The following is a 17098-nucleotide window of genomic DNA, read 5'->3' as shown; positions in this document are numbered from 1 at the left end:
CGAATGCGTATATCTACACGTTAGCTATTAATTGGGCAATTATTTATTCGAATTCAAGCATTGATAACATCAGAAAACATAATCGGTGCAACTCAATTCTTCAATTATATTATATAATATTCGACTTTATAATTTATACAATTGTATATCGATATAAATATTTTTAAAATTTTATAACAAATTCATTCCATGCAACGCACGGGCGCAAATACTAGTATATCTTAAATATAATATTTATCATAAGAGAATATTAATTACACAAATCATGTTCAACATGAATATATATGTAATTATGAACCTTTGTAAGGTTATGAACTGCATGCAAATAACTGTTATTATAATTTTCTAGCACACTTTTGCATGTAAGTTTGAGAAATTGGAAGCTTACGTGCTGTATAATCATTTTCCAAATGAAATACACAATTCCCCTATATTGGGGAATAATCCCCCAATGTTGGGGAGTAATCCTCCAATGTTGGGGAATATACAAAGCCGTCCAGCAAACTCATTCTCCATAACTTTCTACCAAACTAAAATAATATTTATAATTCCACAACTCCAAATATTATTTAAGCTTTCATGGTAGTCCATCCGAACCATTAATCTCCATTACTATATAAATTTCCAACATTCCTCCTCCATTTATATAGTAAAAATTAATACTGCACCAAGATAGATCCAAAACTTGTGCATAAATGATAGTGCCTTAGGGATTGAACTTTCGCATAGTATTATATGTGGTACATAAATTCGGATTGCAGTGATGGACGAACCTTGAATCACGCAGTCTCTTTGAATAAACATAGATATAATATACACAAGTTTTACAGTAACTACAACTCACTGTAACTTGACACTATTATGGCCATGTGTCCGTATCCATTAATGAGCACGTACCAAGTAAAGCCCAAACTTGTTTAAAGCGGCCACACTTCATGCTCACAGAGACTAATCTTTTATATCATGCACTGCACCTTGCATTTTTTCAAAAGATCAGTTAAGAGTAAAATCTCATCCCTACAACAATGCAGAACCAAACATCACTTTTTCTTGGGATACAATTTTTAATTTAAACTTTTGATGCTTGCAAATCACAAAATGAATTACTCATCTACATTGAACTCAAGGTCTAACGTAATAACTTAGACGTGAGTTGAGCTTTCCTTCACATGCAATTTAATTAATTAGGCTTTCCATATCCCTTCCGATTTCTTTAGAACCATGTCCATTGCAAAGACTCTTGCAAACGGATCCGTTAAAATAAACCGGGACCGTACAAAGTCCAGTGCTACAACACCATAACTTAGGAGCTCCCGCACATAGCTATATCTCATGCCTATGTGTCTTAACTTGCCATTATAACTTATTGATATATGCTTTGGCCAGTGTAGTAGCGCTGCCACAATGTACTAAAACTGGTGATATCGATTTTGGCCAAACCGGAATCTAAATAATCAGATTCCTTAGCCAATCAACTTCTTGCATGTCAAAGCCAACGTAAGAAATTCATATGCCGTAGTTGAAAAGACAACTTTGCTTTTAGAAACCCATAACACAACACCTCCTCCAAGTAGAAATATCCATCTACTAATTGAGGAACAAGTTTCATGATTAGACATTCAACTGGCATTAGAATATCTTTCCAGGATGGAAATTTCTATTAAATATACTAAACCATAATTAATGGTTTTATTCAAGTATATCAAAATTTCTTTTAATCTCATCCACTTAGCCAACTGAACATGATGATTGATAGAATTTTAATATTCTATTAATGAATCGGTGAAATAAAATATTTAATTGATTATACCGGAACCCACTTAATAGGTTCCTAGTCAATAAATATTTATATCTTGAAAATTCTACAACCAAGAATTTCAATCATCATGTTGAACTTATTAGCAGTGAGGACTCCTTAAAATAAAAATTTAACCTCCTCCATTTGAGACATAATCAACTTTGGAGAATAAACTTCCTCCATTCAGAGAACATCAACTTTGGAGGATAAACCATTTTGATTTTAAGCTTTTAACTTTTCATGTTTCTTCTAAACTGAAGAATCATGACATCTTAAATCATAATCCATGATTTAAATTTAAACTTTCTTTTCACTGCTAATTGCCAGTCATACTAGATAAACTAGTAAACTTGTTGGCTTTCAAAATTTTAACACATTCTCAATATGAAAAACTATGTGTTAAATACATTCATAAATTTTTATGAATTTCATTATGCATACTTCATGCATAAAAGTTTCTGTATGCCTTTATAAGAAATATAACAGAACATTTCCTGGGCTTTCTGCCTTTATCAAAAATATAACAAATATTTCAAAGGCTTCCTGCCTTAATCAGAAATATATATAACATAATATTTCACACTTTCACAAGGATAAAATTATCTGTGTGCTAAAATAATCAATAATTTCATGCATGACATTGAAATTAATTCCAACTTACAATCATTAAACATTTTAACCATGCATAAGAAAACAACAAATTGATAACACCTAATTAATCCAAATTTGGTAGATTTACAGCACATCAAGATCCAACATATTATACATGTATCTTGTATACTATGCATGCAACTGAGACAAAATCTCAAAATAAAATATTTACACACATGCATAAACATATCCTTGTATTTAACAGACTATGCAAAACTCAAAGGAATATCATGCATATCTTCTAGTCATAAACCAGAACTTAACCAGTAAATAAAATAAAACTTACATTCATGTCGAGACCGAGACAAATGAAAAGTATTGTACCGATCACATCCTGTAACTTGTATCTACTTTTGATGATCCATCTCTTCCGGCCTTTGATGCGCTAAAATCACTCACCCCACTGTGGAGAGAACACATCTTCTCGTTCCAGGTAAAATATGCACACAAACTACATATAAACCATTTTCACATCTCCCTAATCATCTTGGCATAATCTAATACCCCATGATTTTGTGTGAAGAAGAAAACGGACTGCATAACATGCATTAAATCCACATGTACAATACATGCCACTACCCCATGCAAAAATTGCATGAAAATATTCTTATACAATAGAATGAAAGTGATTTCTATCATCCTTACCACCAAATTCGAAATTAAATTCTAATTCCGAAATATTTCCATGATAGGGAACTGTTCTTTCACGTCTGACATCTTGCATTCAAAACTTTCAAGGCAAGACCAATGATCACATGTTTATAAATTTAAAGCTTATAGATTGTTGGAAAAAATGTTTGTAATCTGTAATACATTTGAAATACAACAAAATACAGAAAACAACAGGGAACAAAAACTGGATCATTTGATATCTTCAGGCATGTAATCACTTTCCTATAAGCTTTAAATCTCCCTCTATAAAAGCAACAAGGTTCAAGATTTAATCTTATGAGATACAAGAAGATGAATGAAATTCTTAAGTTGCTTTGTTTAAGAATTTCCTGTAGAATTGTAGAACTGTGAAATATCAAGATTAATACAAGTTTATTGCATGTATATTTTCAGATGTTTCTCCAAACTATTTATAAATGAAAATATGACTGTTGGAGAAGTTACATGCAAGTTTTCTGCAGTTTTAAAAACTTATCTTCCATAAAATATATCTTAAATGATATATTTATCATAAGAGAATATTAATTACATAAATTATGTTCAACATGAATATATATGTAATTATGAACCTTTGTAAGGTTATGAACTGCATGCAAATAACTGTGCAAATATATTGATATATATTATAATTTTCTAGCACACTTTTGCATGTAAGTTTGGGAAATTGGAAGCTTACGTGCTGTATAACCATTTTCCAAATGAAATACACAATTCCCCTATATTGGGGAATAATCTAGGGATTTCAATGGGTCGGGAAGGGCTACATCCATCACCCGACCCACCTTATATTTTCTCCACCCGTCCCCACCCCCAACTCGCATCGGGTGGACTTTTTCAAAACCCACCCCACCCCCACCGGGTGCGGGTGCCCACTACGGGTACCTACCACTTATAATCTTATTATTTTTTTTTAAAAAATAATATTTAAATTACTTACACATAATAAAACAATAACATTTATTAGTTATACTAAACATAAAATAATAAAAATATTTAAATATAATAACTGAATTGTTGTTTTTTAAAAATAAACTTAGTAGTTTAGATATAAAAATAGTAAAAATTTACATAAAGTTATTGAAACTCTTATAAATAATTACATGGTGGGTCGGGTGGGGTTCTAGGCGGGTTTTGTACATAAGACCCGAATCCAACCCGACCCACCGCGGGTTTACTTTTTTTTAAGATCCACACCCGACCCATCACCCACTACCACCTAAAAAAACCTGACCCACGCGGGGTGGATTCGGGTGGATATCCGCGGGGCGGACATCCCTAGAATAATCCCCCAATGTTGGGGAATTATCTTCCAATGTTGGGGAATAGACAAAGCCGTCCAGCAAACTCATTCTCCATAACTTTCTACCAAACTAAAATAAATTTATAATTCCACAACTCCAAATATTATTTAAGCTTTCATGGTAGTCCATCCGAACCATTAATCTCCATTACTATATAAATTTCCAACAGTTTTTTGCATAAATAGGAGATGAGGTTTTGGTGTATTTTTCTCGTGTAAGTGCAAAACTTTTGTGGGGTCCACTGATTGAGAAATGGAAACAAACTAACAAAGCATGCTGCTTTTCTTTGCATTTGGAGACACAGGCGCCCAACTAGGCGCGCTTGCTGGTCTTTTTTTTTTTATTTTAGTGTCGGACCTACTTTTTTTTTTTTTTCTTTTTCCTTTTTTCTCTCTCCTAGTGGCACTTCAAAAATAGTGTAAAATGCATAGCATGATGAGGATAATACATTTCCTTGTGATAATTTGACATTGACTGTGGTATTATTTGGTGTTGATTATAAATTATACTTGATGCTAAATTTACTATGTTACTATGTTTTTACCCATTAAACTTTTTCTGCAATAATTGAGGTCAATTATTGGTAGCTAGCTAGTGTACAAAGAGGGAATGGAAGCCATGAGAAGGAGATTGCAATCTTGAATTTCAGTTTTCAAACATGTACAACTCGTCTAGTTCTTTATATTGTTCGAGAAAATACTATTCAACCCACCCACCATGACAACCGTAAATGTTCTAGACCTAATTGAACATACCTTAATTTAACATTGTATTACCTAGTAAAACAATCTCTTTTGTTAAGCATAAATATATAAAATAATACTTTATATATATATATATATATATATATATATATATATATATATATATATATATATATATATATATATATATATATATATATATCACTATAAATTTGAACTTTTAGAATGCATTTTGTTAGGACTTAGGATCAAGCGTTAGCACTTATGCCGAAATTGCTATAGCTTAAAGTGAAATTGCAATTTCATTTCCTTATGTTGTCATAAATTTTTGAGATGCTGGGTGTTAGACTTGCTTGGCCCTTTAGACCCTTTACCGGCCTCTACCTAGCTATTTTTCAGCCACCAAATGCTAGACTTGACCTTTACTGGCCTCCACCGAACACATTTGTTACTTTCCATCAATTAATTTCATGGAAAAAAAATTTAGGGAATATATTTATTGAAAATAATTTTATTATGAAAATTAATTAACGGGATAATCTTAATCAAATTGGTCAAACAATTAGCTTGATAACAATAAGTTTTTGAGTTTGAGCTTGATAGCCATGGACAAAAACGAAATATCCCCTATTAATTTTTCAATTAGATAACTTTTGCGTTACTCGATAAAAAGAATATGTATGTTTAGATAAAATAATTTGATAACCTTGTGTTAATAAAAAGAATATTTATATTTAAATAAAATCATAATAATAAAATTTCACTATGTTTAAACTTTGAATTGAATTAAAACGTAATAAGACATCTTCCCTATTCTTTCAACAAATAAAAAGAAAAAGTGTCAAATAAGTCATTGAACTAGTCGTTTTTGCAATTGAGTCATTGAAAACTTAACAAGTGTACAATCGAGTAATCAAACAAGTAAAATATGTACAATTGAGACACTTTTAAAAAAAAAAATTTCTAATAGAATCTAGTTATATTGCTTGCATGATATGTACTAAGAGTGACATTATCCTCTATCACAGTATCCTCTACCATAGACTATCCTTAGCTTAACCACCAATGATCCATCAACTATCAAATTTTAGCCACACATAGTCCTACAAGACGACCACAGCTGGTTAGATTTGGACCTTGGGTGATAAACTTGGATCACGGATAGTAATAATTTGAAAGTCGAAGGACTACAGGTGATCAATTTAAAAGCTTAGGACTAAACGTGGCAAAACCACTATACTGAGGGACTCCATATGGCATTAATTATATATAGATTGCGGACCTTAAATGTTGGAATGACGCAAAAGTGTTAAAATAGCACACCTTAAGTGTTAAAATGGCGCACCTTAATGGGAGAACTTATGAACTTAAGTGTATAACTGACGCACCTTAAATGTTTAAATGACTCACCTTAAATATTGAAAGGACGCACCTTAAGCTTTGCAAAGACGCACTTTATGCTTCACTATGACGCACATTAAGCTTCAACAATAACGCATCTTAAGCTTCAGAATGACGCACCTTAAGTCTTAAAATGGCGCACCTTAAGTATGCTCCATATGCACAATGTTGAATTCTTCCAACTAATCACATTCATAGATCTGTCTTTTAATGCAACATATTGGTTCTCATATACTCATGGTGAGGGTGGTTCCCATATGATCACTAATTGATTATTTATTTGGCCAGTCCCCTACTACCAACATGGTTGGTGTGGTGGTTCAGCATCTCGTCCCTTAAGTAAGAGGTTGAGGGTTTGATCCCCACCTATGTGAATGGAGCAAACCATTTGGCCAGTCCCCTATCACTTAGTATGGTGATTGTTGGAATGGAAAAATCTTTATATATATATATATATATATAAATAAAGTTCAGTGCTCTAGACATTTTTTCCAAATAAAATAGAGTGAATATATATAAATGCAGCTAGCTTAGCAAATTTCGACGTCATGATTTCGCAAGATGGATGTCATGCATGCACATTAAATTAGGTTGTAATGAGGAATCTATGTTGATGCATGAAGGAGGAGGAGCTAGGAGGATGATGACAAGTTGCAACCCTGCCCGGCCATATCGACGATAATAATGTTTTTTTGTTTGCCTCTTCTACGTACCATATTAATTAGTGAAGTGCTTGTTTTGTTGTCGCTGGAGAAAGCATCTTTGGAGTTAAAAATTGGGTCGGCTTCGCTTTCACAGATCGGTGGATGGTGACATTCACTAGACAACATCCTAAGTTTAGGTAAAAGAGAAGACTGGTTCAGTTGTTTTTAGACCGAAGAAAAGACTCTTTTGACTGCTCCAGTATAACCATATCTTTTCCTGATAACATTCAGCGACATCATCGACCTAACCTCGTCCCCACTGCTCAAACAAGTCTTCTTAACTCCTCAAATTTTCAACCCAAGATTGCTGATGTCAATTATATTATATTATATTCCTTAATTTCAACCATCTAAATTCCATGATCAATGCCTCGCTAACATTGGTTGAATTAGTTCAATTAAAGGCAACTCGGATAAGATCTTGTGGGTGTTTGATAATTAGTTGTTAACAGATAGCTGATTGAGTTAGTTGATATGTGTTTGCTGCTTTGACTAGCTAGTTGTAAACAAAGAGACTGTTTGGCAAATAGCTATAGTTGTTAGCGTTTGAGTTAGGATTTAGGGTAAATTAGATGTTAGCTGTTAGCGTTTGAGTTAGGGTTTAGGGTTTTGACTAGGTTGATATCATTAACTGGTTGTAGAAAGATGTTTGGTAAATTAGATGTTAGCTGTTAGTTGATAGCTGATTACATACAAAATGATATGTAAAGATATAATTTATTTTCTCAAAAATCTTATCAAAAAAAGCTGCAAGAACAACCCAAACCCTCTTTATTTGACCTTACTAAAAAAAACTCACCAAATTACTATATTAGGGGACATCTTATTGGATTGATGGTAATAAGGGGCAAGTTCAACATCCTATCACCCACGTGCAAAACATAGTGTTGACTCTACACAAGTATAAAAAACTAAAGAAGAAAAAGTATTTTCACTATTAATTATAACTCTTAACGTAATAATAAACACTTTATGTAAACTGAATTGATATCTGAGTAGGTGCGCAGGTTCATATGCACTAATGCACCTTATTTCTTGGACTTATGTACGTTTTTATAGCTTTTTTCTTTATCAAACTTAAAATATATTAATTTTTGAGCGAGTTCATATGGGCCTACTCGTCAAATTTTAAAAACTCATTAACTATTTTTAATTTTATTATATTTTCGAGAAAGCTCACAACTGTTACTTGAAGTTTAGTTATGGGTGAAGTCCGCCTTCTGATCATAGTCGCTAAAGAACTACAAAAAAGTCAATAAATTAGTATAAGTTATTCATAATTGACTGACTCAAATCAAGAAAGTCAAACGACTTATTTTAAATTTCTATAACAATAATTAAAGTGAATGAATCCTAACTTATAATTAAGTAATACATTATTATGTATTAAATTAACATACATATTGGTTATTCTAAAACATTACATTTTTTATTACAAAGGAAGGGGGATATCCATACAATTTATGCCTACACTAAGGCTCAAAACCTAAACCTCTCACATAGGGGAGCAATTCGATACCAGTGAACTACAAGCCACTTGATAAAACATTACATTGTCTCATCCTAGATTCCTAGCTAAGGGATATGATTAGTCATCATGTGTACAAAATTAAACATATCTCAATATTGTCAAATTAATTAAACAGTGATTCGCATAGGGGAGCAATCCGATACCAGTGAACTACAAGCCACTTGATAAAACATTACATTGTCTCATCCTAGATTCCTAGCTAAGGGATATGATTAGTCATCATGTGTACAAAATTAAACATATCTCAATATTGTCAAATTAATTAAACAGTGATTCGCAACACAATCCCTTTAAAACATGGGATGATACAAAATATATATCTCAATCTCGTCACCAATTCAGAGAATAGCATCAACTACTTCACTAGATAATATAATGAAATGAATTAGCTAGTGGGAAAATGATATTGAAAAAGGGTGTCCCCACTCGACGAGGCCGGAGACTTGTAGGTCTAATTGTTATTTTTTGTAATAAATATAAATAATTAAATATTGTAGGTTTAAATACTTCAAAAATTCATATTAGAAGTGATTGCAGCGGATGAAAGTAGATTTAGGTGAATCTGCATCCAATTCGTTAAAAGGAAAAATTGAAAATTTTCATCAGCATTTTCATTTTTTTTTGAATAAATACCAGCGGAGGTCCTCTGACTTTGGTGGCACTGCCACTTTTAGTCATCAACTTTTAAATCAACCACTCTTAGTCCTCTTACTTTTTGTTTCTAGCCATCTATGGTCCTTCCGTTAAACTTGACCATCTAATGCCGTTTTCTCAAGGATAATTCAGTCCTTTCATAATTAATTTATTAATTATTATGTTTGCCGAGTCATACCGAGATATCCCGACATCGTTTTGGCACAACCTCCGTACCAGCTTTTGTACGCCATTTTGATTCATGAGCTGGTTTTGTACACGTTCATAGCTGGGGAAACCATTGTTTGACTATTTTGATGAGGAAATTAAACATAATAATTAATAAATTAATTATGAAATGACTGAATTATCTTTTAGAAAACGGCATTAGATGGTCAAGTTTAACGAAAGGACCATAGATGGCTAGAAACAAAAAGTAAGAGGACCTAAAGTGGTTAATTTAAAAGTTGAGGACTAAAAGTGGCAGTGCCACTAAAGTCGGAGGACCTCTGCCGGTATTTACTCTTTTTTTTGTTATTGGTATGAATCCAATTTAATCCATTAATAGCAAATTGAATGGCAGATTCCCAAAAAAGCTTGTTGATTATGAGGAATGAAGCTTGTGTGGGAATTAATTCCCAAAAAAGCTTTTGGCCTTTGTCTTACGCAAATTATGCACGGGTCCAAATAGTGTCGTTTTTACGGAAAAAAAAATTAGTTAATGTGCTGTTAACGGCGCGCGTTTGTTCAGATTATGAATTTTCTGTTATGAGATTATGAATGCACTGTACATTCATAATCTCTTACCAGAAAATTCATAATCGCATAAAAGAAAAACATTTATTAAATTATGAATTTTCTGTTATGAGATTATGAATTTACAGTTATTTAATTATGAATTTTCTGTAAATTCATAATCTCATAATAGAAAATTCATAATCTCATAAAAGAAAATTCATAATTTCATAACTGCATATTCATAAATCCATGCCTGCACATTCATAATTTATGAATGTTAAAGAAACTTGCGTGAAGAGGAAGTGAAACTGTGAAACGTAAAAATGAAGAAGAAAAGTTGCACAGTTAATTTAAAAAAAAAAAATTGAAGATAACGATGTACCGTTACTGTTGAGACTGTATTCACCATGGATGGTGAACACGGTTCCATGCATAACGATTGTTTGTCTTGTTAGCCTTTTATGGGCCTTGTAGAGTTAGGGTTTTTTGCCCTTGTGTTAGCCTTGTTAGGCTTTTATTTGTAAGGGCCTTGGCCCCTTAGTTTGTTTAGGCTTTTAAAGCCCTTGTTTGTTTGTGAGCATTAAGTCACTTTTGGACCTAAGGCGTTTCTGTGTAAGGCTTTGGCCTTTTTGTTTGGTGAAATAAAGTGTTGGCTTTTTTTTTTTTTTTTTTTTTTTTTTTAAGGGCAGCTCCTAAGTTTAAAAAATAAAATAAATTATAATATAAGAATTCAAATATTTTTTTAGTACTATAGACTCTGTTACAATGTAGTATTTGTCTAAAAAAATTTAAATATTAAAAAATAAAAATGACAATAATTTTTAGAAGAACCAATTCAAAAAAAAAAAAAGAAAAAAAACCCACGAAATATCCAATTAAACTTAATATAACAATTCAAACAAATTTAAATTAAAAATCTTCATTCATCTTTAACACAAATATTTACAACTTATACTACAATACTACGTGTATGTGTGTTAAAACAGTGTTGTTTTGATAGCGAATTATTGAATATAGCATTTTTAAGAAGTCACATTCACATCCAAATTACTAGTAATGTAACGGATTTCTACTAAGTGGATGTAGATTTGATTGGAACTAATTTATCAGATCCATGCTCAATGTTATACTATTAGTTAATGTTTAGTTTAATCCTTATGCTGTAAAATTGGTCAATAAGTGATGTGGTATCCACATAATTGCCAAGTTGTCTAGCCACATAAGTAGACTTAACCATTTAACTAATGTCACTAATAATTTTACTTAATTGTACTATCTTTTAATAATACAAGGACTAAATTGATATCCTATTTTATAGTACAAGGATTAAATTTAATATTTTATAATAGTATAGTGATTAATGAATTACTTAAACTAATATTATTCAATTCATGTATATTATGGCATGTGTTATTATCATTTATATTCTTTTGTTACTCATGAATATGTATTTTCACTTCTAAAGGGTAGGTCTTGTGAAATCATCTCACGAAGTAAGGAAGACAGGTCGGACCTAATAAATTGTTAACTACAAGTACAAAATAAGTTAATTGAAGACACATAAGATGTAGGTTAACATGTTTTGTGTCTGTAGTTATCATATTATGTGTCTGCAATTACATGTACAGAAAGTCAGAAACGATTAACTGTAGGTACAGAATGTGTCAACTGCAGATACAAAATCTGAAGATTATTTTTGGACTATGGTCTACAATGCAAGGTAGACTCTGGTCCATAGTATAATTTGCCAACTGGGATCGTTATATCGTGGACCAAGGAACACAGTGCACTGTGGACCCTGGTCCAATACAACGTCGCTTTGGTTAAGTTCGTGGGTTGTTGACGCGACGGACACCGTTCCGTCCACCCAATCCGGTTACAGTTTTTTTAACACTTGTGTTTATGTGTATTATGTTAAGAGTTTATGTGTATTCAACTATAAAATTCTATACATTATAAATTTCAATTCCATACCTCAGTAGACAGAAATGATATTACTAAGACTCATGATTATGTGTATTATGTTAGGAAATTATGTGTATTCTACTATACAGTTCTGTACATTATGAATTTCAATTCATACCTCATTACACATAAATGATGTTTCTAAAACTTGTGTTTATGTGTATTACGTTAAGAGTTTGTGTATTCAACTATATAATTATGTACATTATGAATTTAAATTCATACCTCACTAGACAAAAATGATATTTATTAGACTTGTGTTTATGTGTATTATGTTAAGTGTTTACGTTTATTCAACTATACAATTCTGTACATTTTTGAATTTAAATTCTGTACATTATGTGTATTATGTTAGGAGTTTATGTATATTTTACTATACAATTCTGTACATACGAAACAAGAATTTTTTTTTTTTAAAGAAGTTAACGGCAAAAACGAAAAATGTGATTTCAAAAAAAAAAAAAAAAACAAAAACTGTAAATGAATAGGAACAAAACGACATTGTTTTGGACCAAAGAGCACAATGCATTCTGCAACCTGCCACCCTGGTCCACGATATAATTTGCCATGAGCCCAAGACCATATCATTGGGGCTGGCTCTTTCTTCTACCTTGGGTCCTTAAAATATATATAAGGCCCAGTTTAATGTCCAAACGGTAGGATTCTAAAAATTTCCTTTAACCAGATTTCATAGCAGATATTCTAATTTCTAAGACAACTAGTGTTAGAAACCCCATGCATTCATATTGACCTATCTTTAAAAGAATAAAATAAACTTAACTAAAATAAAAAGATATTTATTAGATACTTGGGGTGGGGGGAGCAATTGTTAACTATTAAACTAGGGTCCATCTTGCAGGATTCGGTTATATTTCACTATTGGAAATTATAGAATTTCCTACCTCCTGAAAATGATCTTAAATCAAGTTGAAAGTCTTGTTCTGACCACTTTTGGTATCTGGAAAAACCTTTATTGCTATTTCCGACCACTTTTTGCTTTCGAATTGATTTAAGATCACTTTCAGGTGGTCGGAAATTTCATAATTTCCAGTAGTGTTTCTTTCTATATATAGAAAGCTTTTTTTTTTTTTTTTTTGAAAGCTACTGACTCTATTACATTATAGTATTTGTTCATCTATACTCAGGGGCGGAGCCAGGATTTGTTGGTGCGGGAGGCCAATCACCGCGGTTGTTGTCGTCAACTGAGGAAACGAAAGAGAGGATTTATGCATTTAGCTATCATTTAACTACAACAATATCAACCCAACAGGGTAGCTCAAGTGGCAAATGAGCTCTCTTTGTGGGAGAGAATTTTGGGATAACCCGGGTTCAATTCTCACAAGTGAAGAGAGACTATTGTGAGGACGGATGAATCCATCTCCAATAAAAAATAATTCATAATTGAAGAAAATTCAAAGATTTAAAGAATAAAAAATTACTGACGTTTTTGGTTTACAAGTTTGGAATTTGGATGGTTTGAGTATAAAACTTAGCAATCATGGTCCACACAAGTTGTGTGGACCATAATTTGTATGTTATAAAATAATGTGCATTTAGTACAAAAATTTTAGGAAATGTACATTCAATACACAAATAATATACATTTAGTATATTAAAAATGTACTTTTTGTTATGGTCCACACAACACTGTGGAGAGGGGCCAAGCCGCCAATAGGTAATGGCCCCTGCTACTCTACTCTAATTCAAAACAAAATTTGTTTGGGGGGTGAGGGGCAAGGCCCCCTGCTCAACACCGCCTTTGAAGCTCAATCTCATGACCTCCTATATGGAAGAGTCACTACATGCCATTTAAGTACAATGTGTTTTGCATATATAAATTTTTTTTTTTTTTTTTTGATAATTCATTCCCATTGATCAAAGTCATGTTCTTTGGTTCAACGGTCAATTGGAAGTTGGAACCACTAAATTCTTGAAAATCCCTAACTTCTTAGTATTTGTGGTGAATCTCTTTCTTGGAATATTTTAAAACTCAATTCTTTTCCAATGTGTCTTTATTTTTTGATAGGGACCTAAAAAGAGAGTAGCTCTCCCTTTCGTTTCAATTCTATCCTCTCTCTCTTCTAAAGGAAAGGAAGACTTTTGGTCTTTTGGGACCTTGTCACTCGAAAGAAGTTTGTAGGAGGTAGAGAGATGAGTAAGAAGACAGGTTTGGAGTCTAGAGGTGGGTCATGGTAGTGGAAAGTGAAAAACTATAAGGTGATGTCCAAAACGCCCAAGAGAACTTTAATTTTTTGAGTGCCTAATATTTATTTTTGACCTAACTACTTAAGAAATTATATATAAAAAAAAAGTATCTGCAATTAATCCTGAAACTCACTAGTTTTTTCTCAAATCACTTCTCTCCTAATAATTAAGACTTAATTAATTGAGTATGTCGCATGGCAAAACTGTTCTATTTTCCCAACGGCACAGATGATGTCTCAAATCCTGAATCTGTAGAGATAACTTAAAATATGTACCATTCACTAGTTCACCACCAATACCTCTAGAGAAATTGATTGTTCCCCCTAATAGATCGTGCTACTTTTTGCATTCCAAACGATAGCGGCAACCCAACAGGTAGCCACTAGCCAGTTAGTTTCAAGATGTTTTTATTTTATTTTATTTTTATGTTTGTTTGGACTTTGAAGATAGTTGGTTTGTAGGATTCTTATGGTTTGATTTTAAAGATTGTGTTTATAATTTTGGTATGGCCTCATTTATTTACAAGAACGGGGCCTCACAAAAGTGCCCTAATTTGTTGGGTTAAAAGCTCACTCAAAACAAAATCAACTAGGGTTAACCAGGGGCAATAGTTATGTTGTGCACGGTTGCAAAACGACATCGTTTTGACTAAAAACGCGCGTCCCCTTTAAAAAAAATCAGTTTCGATTCCCCTCAACATCATTATGTTGTTCATTCATTGTGGATATTTAGTTCATTCATTATGGATATTTAGTTCATTCATTGTGGATTATTAGTTATTCATTCACTCTGGATTATTAGTTATTCATTCACTGTGGATATTTAGTTCATTCATTGTGGATATTTAGTTCATTCATTGTTGATATATAATTCAAATTATGCACAAAAAAATGCTATTGCCGGGAATCGAACTTAATTTTTTTTTTTTTTTAAGTGAGACACACATTTTTAGTCAAAACGACGTCGCTTTTGCAACCGTGTGCACCATAGTTGCATAGCATAATTTGCAACCCAGGGGTTCGAAATGAGGCCATGTCGAACAGGGCTTTTTTGACTTCTTCTGCCAAGAAGGGCCTGTTAATATCAGTCCAATTCCTGATAATGCGATTTTTTTTAACAAGTTCCATTTTTTTAATAATACTTTATATTATAATATTGTACAATATGCTTTGATAGTAATATAAATGAGAAAGATGATAATATTATCAGGTAAAATATTAAGTATTACTATTTTTTTTAAAGTTTATTTTATCTCCTAGAATTGATTATCCAAATTAGAAACAAAAAATTTCATCCAATAATGCAACTAACGTAATGGGGTAATATAAGATATGATTTTATATTTTCAAAAATATCCAAAACCGCTCCGGGGTTTGGGGGGGGGGGGGGGGGTGTTAAGTAGTAATGTGTATGACTTGGTATAATTTATTACTTGCATTATCATATTCAATGTAAGTAGTAATAATGTTTCATTTTGTGAAAAGAAATAGATTGTTTATAGATATCACAAATTATACTCCCTTGTTCTTTGTACTAAAAAATACTCACTTGTTCTTTCTCATTTTATAATTCATCATCTATATCCCTTGAATTTTGGTCCTAATTCCCATTGAGGTACGTAGGGTGAAATTGTTATATTTATCTAGAGAAAAGCTTTTGGGTAAGGCTTTTATAATTAAGAAAAAATGTAAACATTAGGCAGTATATTAACTTCACTTATTTGTTTTTTATTTATTTAGTTTTTCATTTCTAAAAAACAGTATTATAACATTAATAAATAAATTACAACTATTCAAAATTAACTTTAATCTTTGTCAAGATTTGAATACCAAACCTACTATATAGTATATACTTATGTACCACGCTCTCCATTTCTCTAAATTGAAAAACTTGTTAAAACAAGTTAAAATTATTGATATTGATGGAGACAAAAGAAAATAGAGCTTAGATGCCACCTATGTTAAAACTTACGACAAGCGGACACTTTTGACATTTCCAACAAACCAAAAGTTAAGTATTTCACATTTATAATACTTACCCGTAAAATATATATGCACACAGGGCCGGTTTTTAGTTTTTTTGTGGCTCTGTTCTTAAAATAAATGAGGCCCTTCTTTTTCTAATAATAATAAAAAGATTTTTTTAAAAAAAAATGAAAAATGTGCACTAAGCAAAAATCAAACGTATAACCTCCCAAATGAAACACACTAGTCACACATTTTCACCATTCCTCCATACAACCTTTTAAGATTAATTGTAATTTTTTTCTTTTTTAATATCTTAACTAATTAATCAGGTAAAAATTAAATATTGGATCCTCTAAAATTTGAGACTCTAGGCTGTTGGGCTGCTTACACAGCCCAAAATCCGGACCTGTATGCACATGTTTGTATGTGAAATTTACAAGTTATATGTGTGAACATAAATATTTTCCTGAGCATCGGCATTCGTATAATCGGGAGATATCAAATTTGCAACGGGAAGACACAAATTTTTGGAAAGTGCCTCAAAACTTGCAACACGCTATAAGATAATAGTACTTATATTGAATTCTTTTATGAAATACACATGGATGTTATGTTTAATGTGATCCCTGAGATGTATAGCTAATGCATAATCTATACCTATTATTGTTATTGATAATGGTTTTCCTCTTGATCTACCATGATGAAATTGAATCTATTGGGTTCTAAAATTTTACGTGGTATATATTACGTACACATATGTAAAGACTAGAATCATAAATAAATGAATTAATGGATATATTTCATTGGAGGTCTCTTGTTTTTGGTGGT

General features: G+C 31.9%; 1 long non-coding RNA gene across 1 annotated transcript; it reads left to right on the top strand.

Annotated features, from left to right (window-relative positions):
- The first annotated feature begins 4213 nt into the window (after positions 1-4213).
- On the top strand, positions 4214-11866 carry LOC109157092. Its single transcript, XR_002050171.1, has 3 exons — positions 4214-4224; positions 8496-8500; positions 11770-11866. It is a non-coding gene; the product is annotated as an uncharacterized LOC109157092 (long non-coding RNA).
- The last annotated feature ends 5232 nt before the right edge of the window (positions 11867-17098 follow it).

This window comes from Ipomoea nil, unplaced genomic scaffold (assembly GCF_001879475.1).
Source record: "Ipomoea nil cultivar Tokyo-kokei standard unplaced genomic scaffold, Asagao_1.1 scaffold2761, whole genome shotgun sequence".
Classification (NCBI taxonomy): Eukaryota; Viridiplantae; Streptophyta; class Magnoliopsida; order Solanales; family Convolvulaceae; genus Ipomoea; species Ipomoea nil.
This window is presented reverse-complemented; position numbering and strand designations above follow the sequence as displayed.